The 13,653-nt window shown below is 42.7% G+C and overlaps 1 long non-coding RNA gene across 2 annotated transcripts; it reads right to left on the bottom strand.

The window, feature by feature from the left end:
* Positions 1-2,051: 2,051 nt before the first annotated feature.
* On the bottom strand, positions 2,052-12,420 carry LOC148184184 (uncharacterized). 2 transcript variants are annotated; one of them, XR_015772676.1, is made up of 3 exons: positions 12,315-12,420; positions 5,958-6,079; positions 2,052-5,228 (listed from the first exon to the last, which is right to left on the bottom strand). It is a non-coding gene; the product is annotated as an uncharacterized LOC148184184 (long non-coding RNA). The 2 variants fall into 2 exon arrangements; XR_015772675.1 differs by lacking the exon at positions 2,052-5,228 and adding an exon at positions 5,240-5,540.
* Between the last annotated feature and the right edge of the window lie 1,233 nt (positions 12,421-13,653).

Genomic DNA, 13,653 nt, shown 5'->3' with positions numbered 1-13,653 from the left:
GCACTGATTACCCTGTTGGCACATGGTAGCTACTCTGCTGCTTCTCAGAATGGGGACCTGTGATCTTGGTCCCATTACAATAATTGACTGTTATTAGTCTCAAAGTAGCAGCTTAGGCAAAAGCCATGGTTCCCAGGGGGAAGAGATGGTGCAAAGATACAGCTCTTGCCGGAAACAATTTACAAATGCAGCTGCTCCACCCTGAGAAATTAAATTACATCAGCAGTATCACAAAGCTGGCAACACTGATTTCTGACTCCAGATCAGTCATATTTCCAGGAACAAACTAAACTCCTTTTGCACCCTGTACAAAGTTGTCATTACAGTCACAACCCATGCATCCTAACAGAGATGTTAACAAAGGAACTGGCCAAACACAAAGCAAAGTGTCCCCAAGGATGCTGAACTAGCCGACTTAGCAAGACATTCAGCAGTGTGCTTTGCGTTATCAGGCTTTGTGGAAAACATCTGATGCCTCATAAAACCAAGAGTCAAATTTCTATAGCTGAAAGTGTCAGTGCTCATAGGAAAGACAGCTCCTTATCTGTGAAAAAGAGGTGCTCAGAGCCAAGAGGAGTTTCAGCTTTTCTGCATATTTAAAGTCTTCGGTGTTTTAAAATCAACGTTTCAGGCTGTATACAGCCCTTTTCTAAGTGCATACAAACACACATCCAACTCTGCAAAACACATGTCAAGCATGAGAACATCAGTCTGGTCCAGCTTCTGGAATTATTATCCTCTAGAATTATTTTCTATAATTTTCCTTTGTCAGCAGCAATTCTTTACATTGATCTTTTGAACGTGTAAAATTTTTTACTCTGTTGATTTCTCAGAGAAGATTTAAATAGCAGCAGATTGTGTTTGAAGCCTTACATGTAGATGGAAATTAAAGGTCCATTTCCCAGAGCTTTTAAATACTTGCTTAACTTTGGGCATATGAGCAATGCTATTAAGCAAAGGGATATTCATGTGTCTTGCTGTACTGCTGCACAACAGCTGGATGACAATACAAATTGCTCAAGTGACATTCATGAGATTACATGTTTTCTTAAAAAAATAAACCTGCAAGAGGAACATTACTTGGCAACACATTTTAGGAAGGGAATGAGGACCTGGTGACAAAGAACACAGAACCCTGAGGAACAGAGTGTGTTTTGTCTCACTCTTTACAGGTTAGACCACCCTTAAATAATCCAAGACCCTGAGACCTGGAAACTGGAGCAAGGAAGAATTAGCTGTGGTGGAATAGGATCAGGTTAGGGGATATTTAAACAAATTGGACATAAGTTAGATGGGTTGCATCCACAAGAATTGAATGCACTAGCAGGTAGTATGACAGCAAGGCTACTCTTGGTGACATTTGGAAGGTTGTGTTCCTTGGAGGAGGCTCCTGAGGATGGGAAGAAAGAAAATGTCATTTCTGTCTTCAAGAAAGGCCATAAAGGGGATCTGGCCTGAACTGCCAGGCTCAAAGTCATGATCACAAAATCCAGCTGTGGCATGAAGCCCAGCTGGAGGCCAGTCACTGGTGCTGCATCCCAGGAGAGGGTGCTGAGGTCAGTACTGTTAAACATTTTAATTAATGATTTTCATGACAGGGCAGAATCTACCCTTAAGAAGTTTGCTGATGACCCAAAACTGAGAGGAGTGGCTGATACTCAGGAGGCTTGTGCTGCCATCCAGGGGGAACTCGACGGGCAGGCAAAATGGGCTGAACAAAACCTCATGCAGTTCAACAAGGCACAGTGCAGACTCCTCCTGCATCTGGGGAGAAACATTCCTACACATCAGTACCTGGTGGGGGCCAAGTGTTTGTAAAGCAGCTGTACAGCAAAGGACGTGGGGATCCTGGTGGACACCAAGCTGACCATAAGTTATCATCATGCCCTTGCAACAAGGAAGCCCACCAAATTCTTCAAGAGAAATTACAAGAAGCATTGCCAGCAGGATGTGATCCTTCCTCTAGCACTGGTGAGACACATATGGAGTGCTGAGTCCAGACCTGGGCTCCCCATACAAGGAAAATATGGATTTACTGGAGTGAAACCTCAGGATGGGCCAGAAGGTGATGAAGGGAATGGACTGTCTGTCATACAAGGAGAAACTGCGAGCTAGGACTGTACAACCTCAAAAAGAGACAGCGGAGGGAGGAACTCATCAATGTGTAAAAATATCTGATATGGGGGAAGGGATAGAGAAGGTATAGCCCAACTCTACTCAGTGCTATCCAATAGGCACAAATGTAAGTATATAAAATCCCATTCAACCACAGAATGAGACATACTTTTTTCCCCTTCCTGTGAGAGAGGTCAAACACTGGCACAGGTTCCCCAGAGAGGTTCCTCCATCATTGCTGGTACTCAAAACCCAACTGGACATGGCCTTGAGAAACGTGCTCTAGCTGACTCTGCTCTGAGCTTGGGTGTTGATCTCAGCAGACAGTCCAGCAGCAGCTGCCACAGATCCCATGCTAAAATCAGATTTACATGAAGATTTTTCATCTTACTTTTCCTGGTGAGTAAAATAAAACTTTTGAAGTATAGCAGTGCAGCTGCCTTATTCAGTTCAACCATGAAATAATAGTCATTAAAATATACTCAAGCCAAAGGCACTAACAGCCAATTATACTACAAGTGGTGGTTTCTGCAGAGCTAACCTTTTAGTCCTTACTCTTTTCCCAATGCTAGTGTGCTTACATTGGAATCTAAATGGACAGTATTGGTTCAAGTCTAAAATGTCTGAATAAAAGATACAGCCTAGCACAATGGAGTTACATCTGCTTTCCCTTTTTTAACTTCTGCCTCCAAGGTTACAGGAACACTAAAAACACCTGCTCTCCTGCAAAAGTCCTTTCTGTTGCCAACTAAATTGTTGCTCTAAGTAAGGCCTGCTCCATAGTTTCCTCTTTTGTCCCAAAAGCAGAAAATGCATTTTAAACTTGCAGCGTATGCCAGTGAACCTCCTGGAACACTTATGGTTCCTCTAGTGCGGGCCAAGCCATATTAGCACCAAGATGCTGGGAAGCCTAAACACTCTTAGAAATATTGACTCTGCTGGTGAATCAAAGACTGAGTTACACAGGTCTGACTAATCATCAGTCTTCTGCAGACCGAGGAGATTCGCTGACCTCTCTTACCATCCAGGGGAAGTGTTTAAATGATCAAGTAAACAAAAATTGCAGGAAAGAAAAAAAGGAAGGTTGCTGTGGAAAAGAACCCAGTATTAGTATTTGACAGACTTTAATGACTACCATCAAACTCATTTCAGCCATATTCCAGTCATGCCAGTTCAGTTCAGACGTTAATTCTAACATCTTCCTGGTTTAGTGGTGGTCTTAGAAGTACTAGGTTTACAGTTGGACTCTATGATCTTAAGGGGCTTTTTCAACCTAAATGACTCCATGATGTATAGTACAATAAGTGCACACATACTCTGTTATTGTCAGTGCTAAAGTTTGCAGCAGCAGAAACATCAAACTAGTATCTTGGCAATCTCCGCATTAGCAAAAAATTACTCAAATCAATATTTACTTCTTCAAGAATCAAACCCAGGAACATCTACAGACCAAGGGAAAACAAGAAATGTTGGTAACACGTACAGAAAAGCCTGTCACTAGAGAACCATATGAATAGCTTCATTTTCCCATTAGGAGCTGGCACAGGAGTCATCCACCATTAGTTGTTGCAGAGTTGCTCATGATTCTGCTATACTACAGCCACAGAAACCAGACGCTCCAAACAGCAGCTCTCAATCCAACCGTATGGAGGTGACCATTCTACAAGGAGGAGACTTCATTTGGTACCACCAACATTGCTTTCTTTTTTTGGAACCTCAAGCAGCGTTGAGATCAAGTCAGTAAAATTTGTTTTCTTCACCTTGGCACTTACAGGCCAAAATCTGAGTTGCTGTTTTAAGCTACCTTTCACTTTAGAAAGTATTCATTGTTGTGAACACTGTCCTCATTTTCCACTTAGTTCAAACAAGAGGTGAAAGTTTGGAAAAATTTCTGCCAGGTTTAGTTTGTCTTTTAAAAATTTTTTTCCTTCTGCATTCCCAGCGATAGAAACAAACCAGAACAAAAGGAAGGGCCAGGCTGAGCCCCACTCTTACAATTGGCACACAAACATGCTCATTAACCAAATGCATTGTATCTGACTCTGCTGACAACACAGAGCAGAAGCTGAATCACAGCTGAGCAGGGCTAGACAGAGCCTGAATTTGATGTAGTAGTTGTTTGTGGAGTCAGTCCAGCAACATAAAAACCTGTTTTCTAACTCTGTGTTAGGAGTTACAGTCTGAGAGGAGCAACCTGCAAGGTACTAAATGAGAACAGTACTGAGGTTCACAATAGGAAACCAACAAAACTTCCGATCAGCACAAAAATATCATCAGTGGGGTGTTTTACCCCTTGTTGATTTGTCTTCGAAAGTTTTTACCTAATTTTCAGCTGGTAATTTCCATAGAAAGAAGGATAGGACTGAAGTTTCCTGCAGCAAATGAAGGAGAATTTGGAGAAGCATTACAGAGCCCACATGTCACCCTTTCACAGAATACAAATAATGATTTGACAGTATTTGAAGTGTTCAAAGCAGCTTTGCTGTTACATAGAGTATTTTACCACATCCTAATTACAAGTTTCTGGATCACTTGGCTAGTTGCAAAAAATCCTAGAGGCATAAAAATCAGAAAACAGAGGTAAATAGTTTATATGTGTTGTCGTGAAGATGATGGCATTTTTGGTGATGTTTCAAATATTTCAGATAGGCAGTACTGACAAAGTTACTCAATGGAAAACAAAAGAGGAATAGCTCAGATTATTACTTTATATACCCATTGGACACACTTTCCACTGAACCATGAAGTTAATCTCTTCTTATCAATGCTGATTTATTACCACTTTTGCCTGCAAGAGCATATGTCTAAAACATTAAATTACAATATTATTTGCTCTTTCAACAGCCAAACCAAAGGCCAAAATACCAGGTTTGGATGACACCGACCTCCCACAGCTGCTCCCAGGTATTGATGCTATGTGAACAAAATGAGAACAAGTTGGGAGTGAGCAGAACCTCTATAACCTTGGAGGGCTTTTGCATCAATCACTTCACAATTTTAAATGCCAAATATTTAAAAATCAGCAATGAAGGTGTTTACACTCCCAGCCCACTGCAGCCAGTGTCTCTTGTTTCCAGGATTGGAGAGAAAATTGAAGCACTGCCAGACTGCACCTGTAGAAAATTTTAGCAGTTCTTGATATCTTGCTTGTGTAACTCATTTAGAAAGAAGAGTTCTTAAACACCTGCTAGCTGTTCAACACTTTCCTGGACTGACTGGTTTGGTAGCATTTGCATTCTGCAGTCAAATCATACTTCTCCCACTAAGAAACCCACCAACTTCTCTCTACTTGGTTTGTGTAAGAGATTCTATTGCTAACACGTATGGTCTAGTTCAAATAGAAGTAACAGGACTTCTAAGTCCTTCAAACCGTGGCATTAGAACTAAATATGTCTTAAAATCCTTCTTGGACCAGACCTGAAAACCTGTGGAAAGATTCAGGAAAATCATGTTGATGGTAAAACAACCTAAGCCATCAGGAAGGAGTAAAGAGTCTGATTTGGTAATAATGAGAAAAGGTCTGAGCTCTATTTATACTATTTAACTCTGTTAAAATTATAAGAGACTTGTAATTTTGCTCTGGGTTCCTCTGTCACAGTAAAACATTTTGTCTGGTTTCAAAGGCACTTCAGATACAATAGTGGACAGGCAGTGCTGATAGATGGCTCCTGTGCTATTACAGGACATCTGTCACACATATGATTAATATGTTAAATATTAATTAGGGGTCTCAGGGGTCCTCAGGGACCACGGTCATGGCTTTTTGCTCTGGGACCCACATGTTGTCCAGCCTAGCCTGCTGCTGGAGGAATGTGTTACCCAGATGATGTGCTGTGGCCCACCTGAAAACACAGCAGGACAGACACCTGAAGACTGTTCCTGTAGGATGCTTCTGACAAGGTATCCTGCTTTTTAGCTGGGCCTCAAAGTTGGCATAAACTTGTTTCTGATGGGTTGCTTTCTGCTGGGAATTTAGAGGGAAAAACAACATGATCCTCAAGGAAAAAAATCTTGTGAAATCAATATATAAATATAAACAGTGAGCAAAATGTTTGCTCCTCGTGTATCCATTTCTGGCCTTTCAAGACCCTACTTACCAGAAAGAATAACATTACAAATTAATCTAAATGCAGTTGTCTGAGACCTCAGTTTCAGCATAGTGAAAAGCTGCCTGGTGAAAATGATGGGCTTGCTGTTACTTATGCCCTCCTTAAAATTGCTATTTTCATAGTACATTTTCACTGCAAGACATTTATTCTTTATAAAGATTTGGCAGATAGGAACAAAACTAGGTATTAAAGCACTGGGATAACTTCATTAATTCCCTGAAGGGAGTGGTGCAGAGCAGACCCTCATAGCTTATGCTTTAAATCCAACACTAAAAATACAGTCTCAGCTGGTCCTTTAAAAAAAAACTAAAAAAGCTAATCCATAATGACTTGTCAAGACTCGCAGGACTTCCTTTTGTTCTTCTCCTTTATCCCTGAATCTGGGTACATCTGAGGAGGTAAAAATATGCTCTTAAAGCCTTAAACTAGCATACGTTCACTCATCTAATTATTTCTACATGTAACATAAGGTGCAGCTAACAGCAAATTTAAGGAGAATTGAAGGTACTGCTTAGAGCTAAGGCAGCAGTGCACTTCTTCCTTGTCATTGAAACAAACTGCAAAAAATGGACACTGATGATCAAGTAATGTTTGATGATCAAGTAATGCCACTGCAGAGTGGCAGTATAATTCAGCCATGAAATACTCTTCCACATACAATCATGGATGACAGCCACCTCCCCGTCAACAACCTGAAGACCTGCTGTAAAAGACAGGAAGCTTTAAAAATCAGAAGGCAGAAACTAGGAGATACTGAAAAACTACAGAAGAAATGCTTGACCTTGAAACAATGATGACTTCTCCTGATGAGGAGCTCTCTTGCTTCCACATGCACAATCCTCTAATTGCTTAAACATCCAGACTCTGAGCACTCATGCCCTCAGAGCTGCCAAAAAGCCCATTACTCCCTGTATCTCAAGTCGGGTGTAAAAAATACCCAGGAGACAAAACTGGAGCTTTAATATCTCCCAATGATGTTGCATGCATAGAGACAAAAGACCCACTGATGTAAACTGAGTGTTTGCCCCATCCCTCCACCTGTTTTAAGTGACTATACAGGCAATGCCAGCTCTGTCTCCACAGCTGGGCTGTTTCTTATCAGTCCAGATGCCTCAAGCTGTTATTAGCTATTATGTTATTGATCATCATTATCTCTCAGACACATCTTCAGAGAGAGGCTTGAATTTGCAGATGTTCTCTGCCTCTCAAACCATCTCTGCTTGAACAGACCCATGAAATTTGGAATGCCAAATGCCCATTACCATAGACTTTCACCACAATTAACTCCCTGACAACACGTGGTGAAGGGAATGAGCTGCCCTCAAAGCACTGCTGGAGATGTAATGTGCTCACCCAGAGCAGTGGACTGCACACGAAAAGTTAACCCAATCTACATTGATGAGAATGGGATGAAAAGGTCATTTGATGGTGACTAGCAACACCCCAAGCCTTCTGTTCAGTGTTATTAGCAACCCCATGCATAGTAGCTATAAGGAGCTTCCTGTGCCTTCCTGGTAAGATCACATTGCTGGACTGGGTTTACATGGAGAAGTGCATGTGTTAACCAGGCACAAAACTGCCATCAGGGCTGCATGTAAGAATGCAGCCTTTCCCAAAGCAGAGGGGAAGCAACAGGACCCCAAGGCACAGCCATGTGGCCACAGCAGTGTTTTTGGGCCCTGCATGTGCTGAGGAAGGAAACTCCCAAGAGACTCCAGGAACCAGAGAGAGCTAAGGTGACAGGCTCTGGCTCTGCCAGCTGGGGTTGTGAAAATCATATCCAGATGTGGAAACAGCTACAGCAAACCAGAAACTCCCCCAGTCACTCCTGAATATAAACACTATGACAAGAAAACAACTAACTAAATCAAGGGCACTTCAGTAGAGGGTGGCATTAAGAGCTCTGTCAGCTTCTCATGAGTGACCGTGTTCAGGTAACAGCAAGGTCACTCAGGAGGAAAGGGCCCCTTTACACCAGGAACTGTACAGCCTGGGGTGGTTTCCCTACACCTCTCCAAATCTGCAGTCCCAGGAAGTCTGTAACAAAACAGAACAGTGAAATAAAACAACTTGAGGTAAAAAAATAGTCAATAAATTCAGCTCTGTTAACTCTGAATATGGAATTTCTCACAAAGGCTTGGTTAAATTCAGTCTCAAGATGTATGCCTAACCTCCTCCAAAACGGACAAAGCTCACTCTACTTACAGGACAGCGGTCAAGATTCAGACCTTAGGTGTATGGAGTTATTCAGATTCAAAGTAAATTCATCAGCAGCTATAAAGGACTGATGGCTTTGTTGAAGTCAATAGCACCATGTTCATTAACTCCAATTGATAATTTGGCCCCTAGGGCTTGATTCAAACACAAATCTTTAATCAACTAAAAGCCAACATGAGAAGCTGCAGATGCATTTGTGGACAGCCCATTGATTAGAACAGGAAGAAAGAGGTGATTTTTCCACATATGTTTAACAGCTATGCTTTTTTATTGTTTTCAAATTCAACTCAGTCAAACCCAATATGATTCTTCAGAGGAAGCTACATAAACCAGAGTCCCTGCCCTTTAACACAAAAGGACAATGCAGTGCAGCTGAGGAGTAAGATGTGAATTATTACTCTCAATACACTGCAGTCTCATTACATTCCGGGGCAGTCGTCCGAGTCGATTGCAATGCCCAGAGCGCCGGCAATTGCAGTCCAGGGGCTGGCTGAACTAAAAGCCAAATAGGATGCTGAAGAATAGGTAAGTGCAGATTCTCTCTGCCTTTCAGAGGGGAATTAAAGCTCTTAATTTTGTTTCCTGGTAAGAATCTCCCTGCTGAGCAATGCTGCTGTGCTCTGGTGCCCAAGGTTCTCCTGGAGTGACCACGGTTCAGGAATTTCTTTAGTCTTATCAACTCTTAAGGTTAAGGAGCGGAGCTAGAGATAAGACTTGCAGAGAAAATTCTAACTGAAAGGGTAAAGTAGAGGTTGGATTAAGCCGAAAGGAAATCCATTCTCTACAAGCCCCACATGGGATCTGAGGAAGAGTACCACATTAACATAACATCACACCTGGCCTGGACAAGAGGGAGGTGTGCTTTCTCAGGCAAGGCCAAAAATCCCAGGCAGAGCTGGCTGCTGGCCAGCTGCCAGGCTGTGTCCACCTTGCAAAGGGATAGCTTGGCCCAAAGGCCAACATGGAGGCAACAGGACATTCGCTCCAAGAGGTTTCCCACAACCTTGCTCTCTGTCAAGAAAAGTCATGGCCACCTCCTTTCCTAGTGATCCAGGCAGGAATGTAAGCTGACATTGAAGAGTAACCAAAGCATGAACGGCTTGAGGGCAGCCTGGGCTGTGCCTCACTCACCCTTCTGCAGAGGACACGCTGTGCAGTGTCCCCACCTAGCACCAGAGATGGGGAGGTGCCACAGCCACCACTGAGGTGCGTCACTGGGCTGTTGGTGATGCTACTGAAGGTTTGTACAGAAGGTGCTTGGGCAAATCGAAAGACAAGCATTGGTTTACACATTCTTCCAAGGAAGCATCATTATTTAATGCATTTAATCAGCAGAGATTCCCCTTCATTCATTCATTTCGTCTGCTTAGCAAAGGGATGCCAAGGCTGTCTGTCTCTGCTTACTGGAGATCAGCCCTGAGGCCTTTTCTCCCTGCTGAGCTCTGTGGGAGGTGAGCAAGCTCAGCTTCTGGAAGGAATTATCTTCTGTAAGATTGTGTCCTTTGAGACATGGCAAACCCCTGTGACAAGAAAGTCTTCTGCAGGTTTAATCATCAGAAGGCACTGTCTTAGCCGCCTGAACAGATTGTTTGTCTAATATACGCCAGAAAAACATGTTAACTAATTTCTGCATCCGGCTGACTGAGCTGGAACTTATGGGTCTTGTGTGAAACATTCCCAAATGATTAAAATTGAATAATATACCTGGGCTCTGCCACTGACACTGTGATATCTGACAGCCAGCATTGTAGCATACATTGCACCTTGTCCAGGCCATGAGCTGATGAACAGCTCATGGCTTTAAAAACCCCAAACCTGAGCACTTCCCACATTGAAAGGAATAAAGTTTTAATGCTTGGGCTCGGTATAGAAGCTATAAAACATCTTGCAGTGTGGCTGCAGCATTTTCTGGCTCCCCTGCTATCAGCACATCTGAGAAAAATGTTCTCTTAGACTAAGAGGAACAAACGTTGCACCCTCTGTTACAAGTGACGTGGAAGCAAAGACTTTCTCTAAACCTTGCAGGTAATTAGAAGATTAAGAAGGCTGTCTGTCTCTCTCAGACATTAGGGGCAAGGCTTAGAAGACCCATGCTGGGGTGCATAAATCATGAGCTGAAACCTACCTACACAGAAGTCCCCAAGATTCCCTGATGTCCAATGGCTTCGGAATTGCCTACCATAAAAGTGGCATCTAAGCAAGTGAGAATTAAAATTGTCTCCACAATTGACAGGTTGGCTATTTTGAGGGGAATTCATACGAAGTGACACAGTCCTAAGACTAACCCCTCCCTTGCTGGTTCAGCAGGCAGAGACAGCACTGCTCACCAGAATGAGACATGTGAGAACTAAACCTTGGGCCAACACAGCTGCCCTCTTTACTATAAATTATAGTGCAATGCAAGAGTCCTGCCAAGATCAGCAGTTTCCTCTAGATTTCCATCAAGCTTTGACAGCTCATTAAAAGTTAGGAGGGGAAAAGGGTTTGATTTGCTTCACTTAGAAGCAAAGCGTAGAAGCTTACCCTTTTGCACAAACAATGAAGAAAAAATGACCTTCACTCTTCCCAGCTTTTCTGTGCTGCACCATAACTAACAGCAGGGGAGGACCCAGCTCTGTGCACAATTATTGCCAAAAGTCTTTTAGAGCTTTCAAATTGATTCTCCAGTCAGATACTAATTTGCACTGCAAGAAAAGATTTAGAGCTACGTGCAGGTTTACAGCATACAGCCGCATCGATTATGCTGAAAGCACCATTTCAGGCAATCTTTGCAGCTTGGAGAGCCAAACTTCACATTTCCCCCCACCCAAATACGTTCTCCCCATGGACTCTTGTAAGGGCAGATCCACTGCAGGCCCTGCATGCCAAAGGCACAGCGTGAGAAAGAGTTAAGTATCCATGTGACACCGTGGCTGGTGCTGCTGCTGCCAGGAGCTGTCATGGAGTTTGTGTGCAGTGTGTTAGTGCAACACTAAAATCTATGTGTGCTCTGTATACCTGCAGGCACTGCTCAGTCCCTGGTAAACACAGCAGGCAGAGCCGTGATGAGAGCTACAAGACAGAGGACTCAATAACTCTGCTCTGTTTAAAAGAGATCTCATTTAAAGTGTGTGGCAATTCCATACAGCTTGCCAAGAACATCCAAAATATCAGACTACCCTTTTGTTCTTCTGTTAGAGCTTTAATGCTAAAAAAAGTGCTGACAATACCTTTTTATACAGGAAAAAGCTTTTGTGTCACATTTCTCTAATACTCTAGGAAGCTACCCAATCAATCTACATCTGCCTTTTCTAACTCTCAAACTTCAGTCAAAACATTCTTCTCCCATTAAAAACAATGCAAACAATCTACCAGGGATTTCTTACTTCTTTTTACAGCTGTGTCTCGTGGCAAGGAAAAGAGAGGGAAGCAGTAAAACTTCTGGGGGAAAGCCTGGCCTTGCAGAGTTTTGTGTGTCTTTCTGGTAAGTCCACACAGCTGAGCCACTTTGCACTCCCTGGGCTGCTCAGGTTGACGGGGGCACAGGCTCAACTGCTGCAATCTTAGCTTTGTCCTTCTTTTCTTCAGACCTTCCTCTACTTGTTCTTACTCTTGGCTTGCAAAGCAAGACCCTTACATTCAGCCAAGCATTTCAAACCACCTTATTCCTGCACTGAGAATCAAAACCTCTCCCCAAAGCTTTTAATTGCTCTGAATTAATAACACCATACACTCCATACAGCACAATATCCCATGTCTGGGTCCCTCCTCTCAATCAGACCCTCCATCCTCTCCTCTTGACAAAGTTTCACAACCCTTTGAACCAACTTTGAATAAAGGCATCACAGAAGCAAGAACTTCATGTTACACCTTACCCTCAGCATCCCTGATTACCTCAACTGTTCTGCAGCATAGACAGTCTTGTCTGGAAGCTTTCCCATCTCTTATGAGGAGGATCTTTAGAGCCCACCGTAATACCCAAGTCTCTGCTACAATTCACTGCATCTTCATCAGGTGTCTTTAGGCTCCTGACTCCTATCTCCTGCTCAAGTAATGAAGAACACTTGTGCCCCTGCTCTCTCCCCACCTGTCAGAGCCTCTACTGCCACCTGAGCTTAATGCTCAGCATCAATACACCTGGTGTTTGCAAAGATGAGGAAAGATGGGAGCCTCCTTTCTCACTGTCCTTGCAAAGTCCAACCTGCTAAGACCACTGATTAGAAACCAATCTTACAGAAAAGCTGCTCAGAGGCTCTTCACCTAAATGGATATTTTTCTTTTAATGAGCTGTAGATCATTTTCATGTACATTGCAGCACCTTGGAAAACATGTCAATCACTTGATTTTTGAAAGCCAAACTGTTCTAACAGTGCGGAAATGCCTTTGCAAAACATAGCTCATCTGTCTGGAAGGAGCATCCCAGGAAAAGGAGCATTTAAACTAGCCCATTCCTTTCTCCACAGATCTTTCTCTTTACTATCCAAGCAAAGCTCTGCACCATGGTTTTCTTTCTAATTACAAGTAAGTGTAATTAGAAAGAAATGTAATGTACATGCTACACTCTCAGGCAAGGACACTGAAACCAAGCGTCCTTTTTCTCCTAGCATGAGGAAATGTAGGAGTTTGTGGCAGTTTTGGTTGGGCAGATGACCTTTTAAGGAAATAGGTCACAGCCCTGAAAGACTCAATTTATTCAAGCAAAACTTGCCAAACAAGTTAAAGAAGTATGAAAGCTTTTTCTGGGGCTGGTATTGAATGTCTCACAATAATAGAAAAGTGTGTGATCAGAGCAGACTGCCAGAAAAAAGCACTGTGTACATTGTGCCACTATATATGTGCTTGGACAAGTAGAAGAGACAAATATGCCCCAGTAGAGGGAGGATTCAATGAAGGTATTTTCCCATTTTCTATTTGAGCCTACACTGGAGATAGAAAGGACCAGCTGTGCTGAAGCTGGACACAACCTTCCTATGTGTAGCTATTAAAAAAAAGCTGCATCTATACCACATAGCTCTCCTTTTGTCAGGGGTAGGTTCTACAAACACTTCAGCTTCTAGCTTAGAAGAAATTAGGATAATTTAGGGATTGTCTTCAATTTTGGAGGCTCTCTCTACAGTGCCATCAATTAGCCTGCAGTAGTTATTCCAGCCTGTATGTGAGCCAGGCTGGAAAGAAAATACACAAACGAAATGGCACAGATTTTCTTCCTTAAAGCAAAGGAATGGACATTATG

The sequence above is a fragment of the Pseudopodoces humilis genome, chromosome 6 (genome assembly GCF_049639895.1).
Source record: "Pseudopodoces humilis isolate 2021_Gansu_Grassland_sample_001 chromosome 6, ASM4963989v1, whole genome shotgun sequence".
NCBI lineage: Eukaryota > Metazoa > Chordata > Aves > Passeriformes > Paridae > Pseudopodoces > Pseudopodoces humilis.
This window is presented reverse-complemented; position numbering and strand designations above follow the sequence as displayed.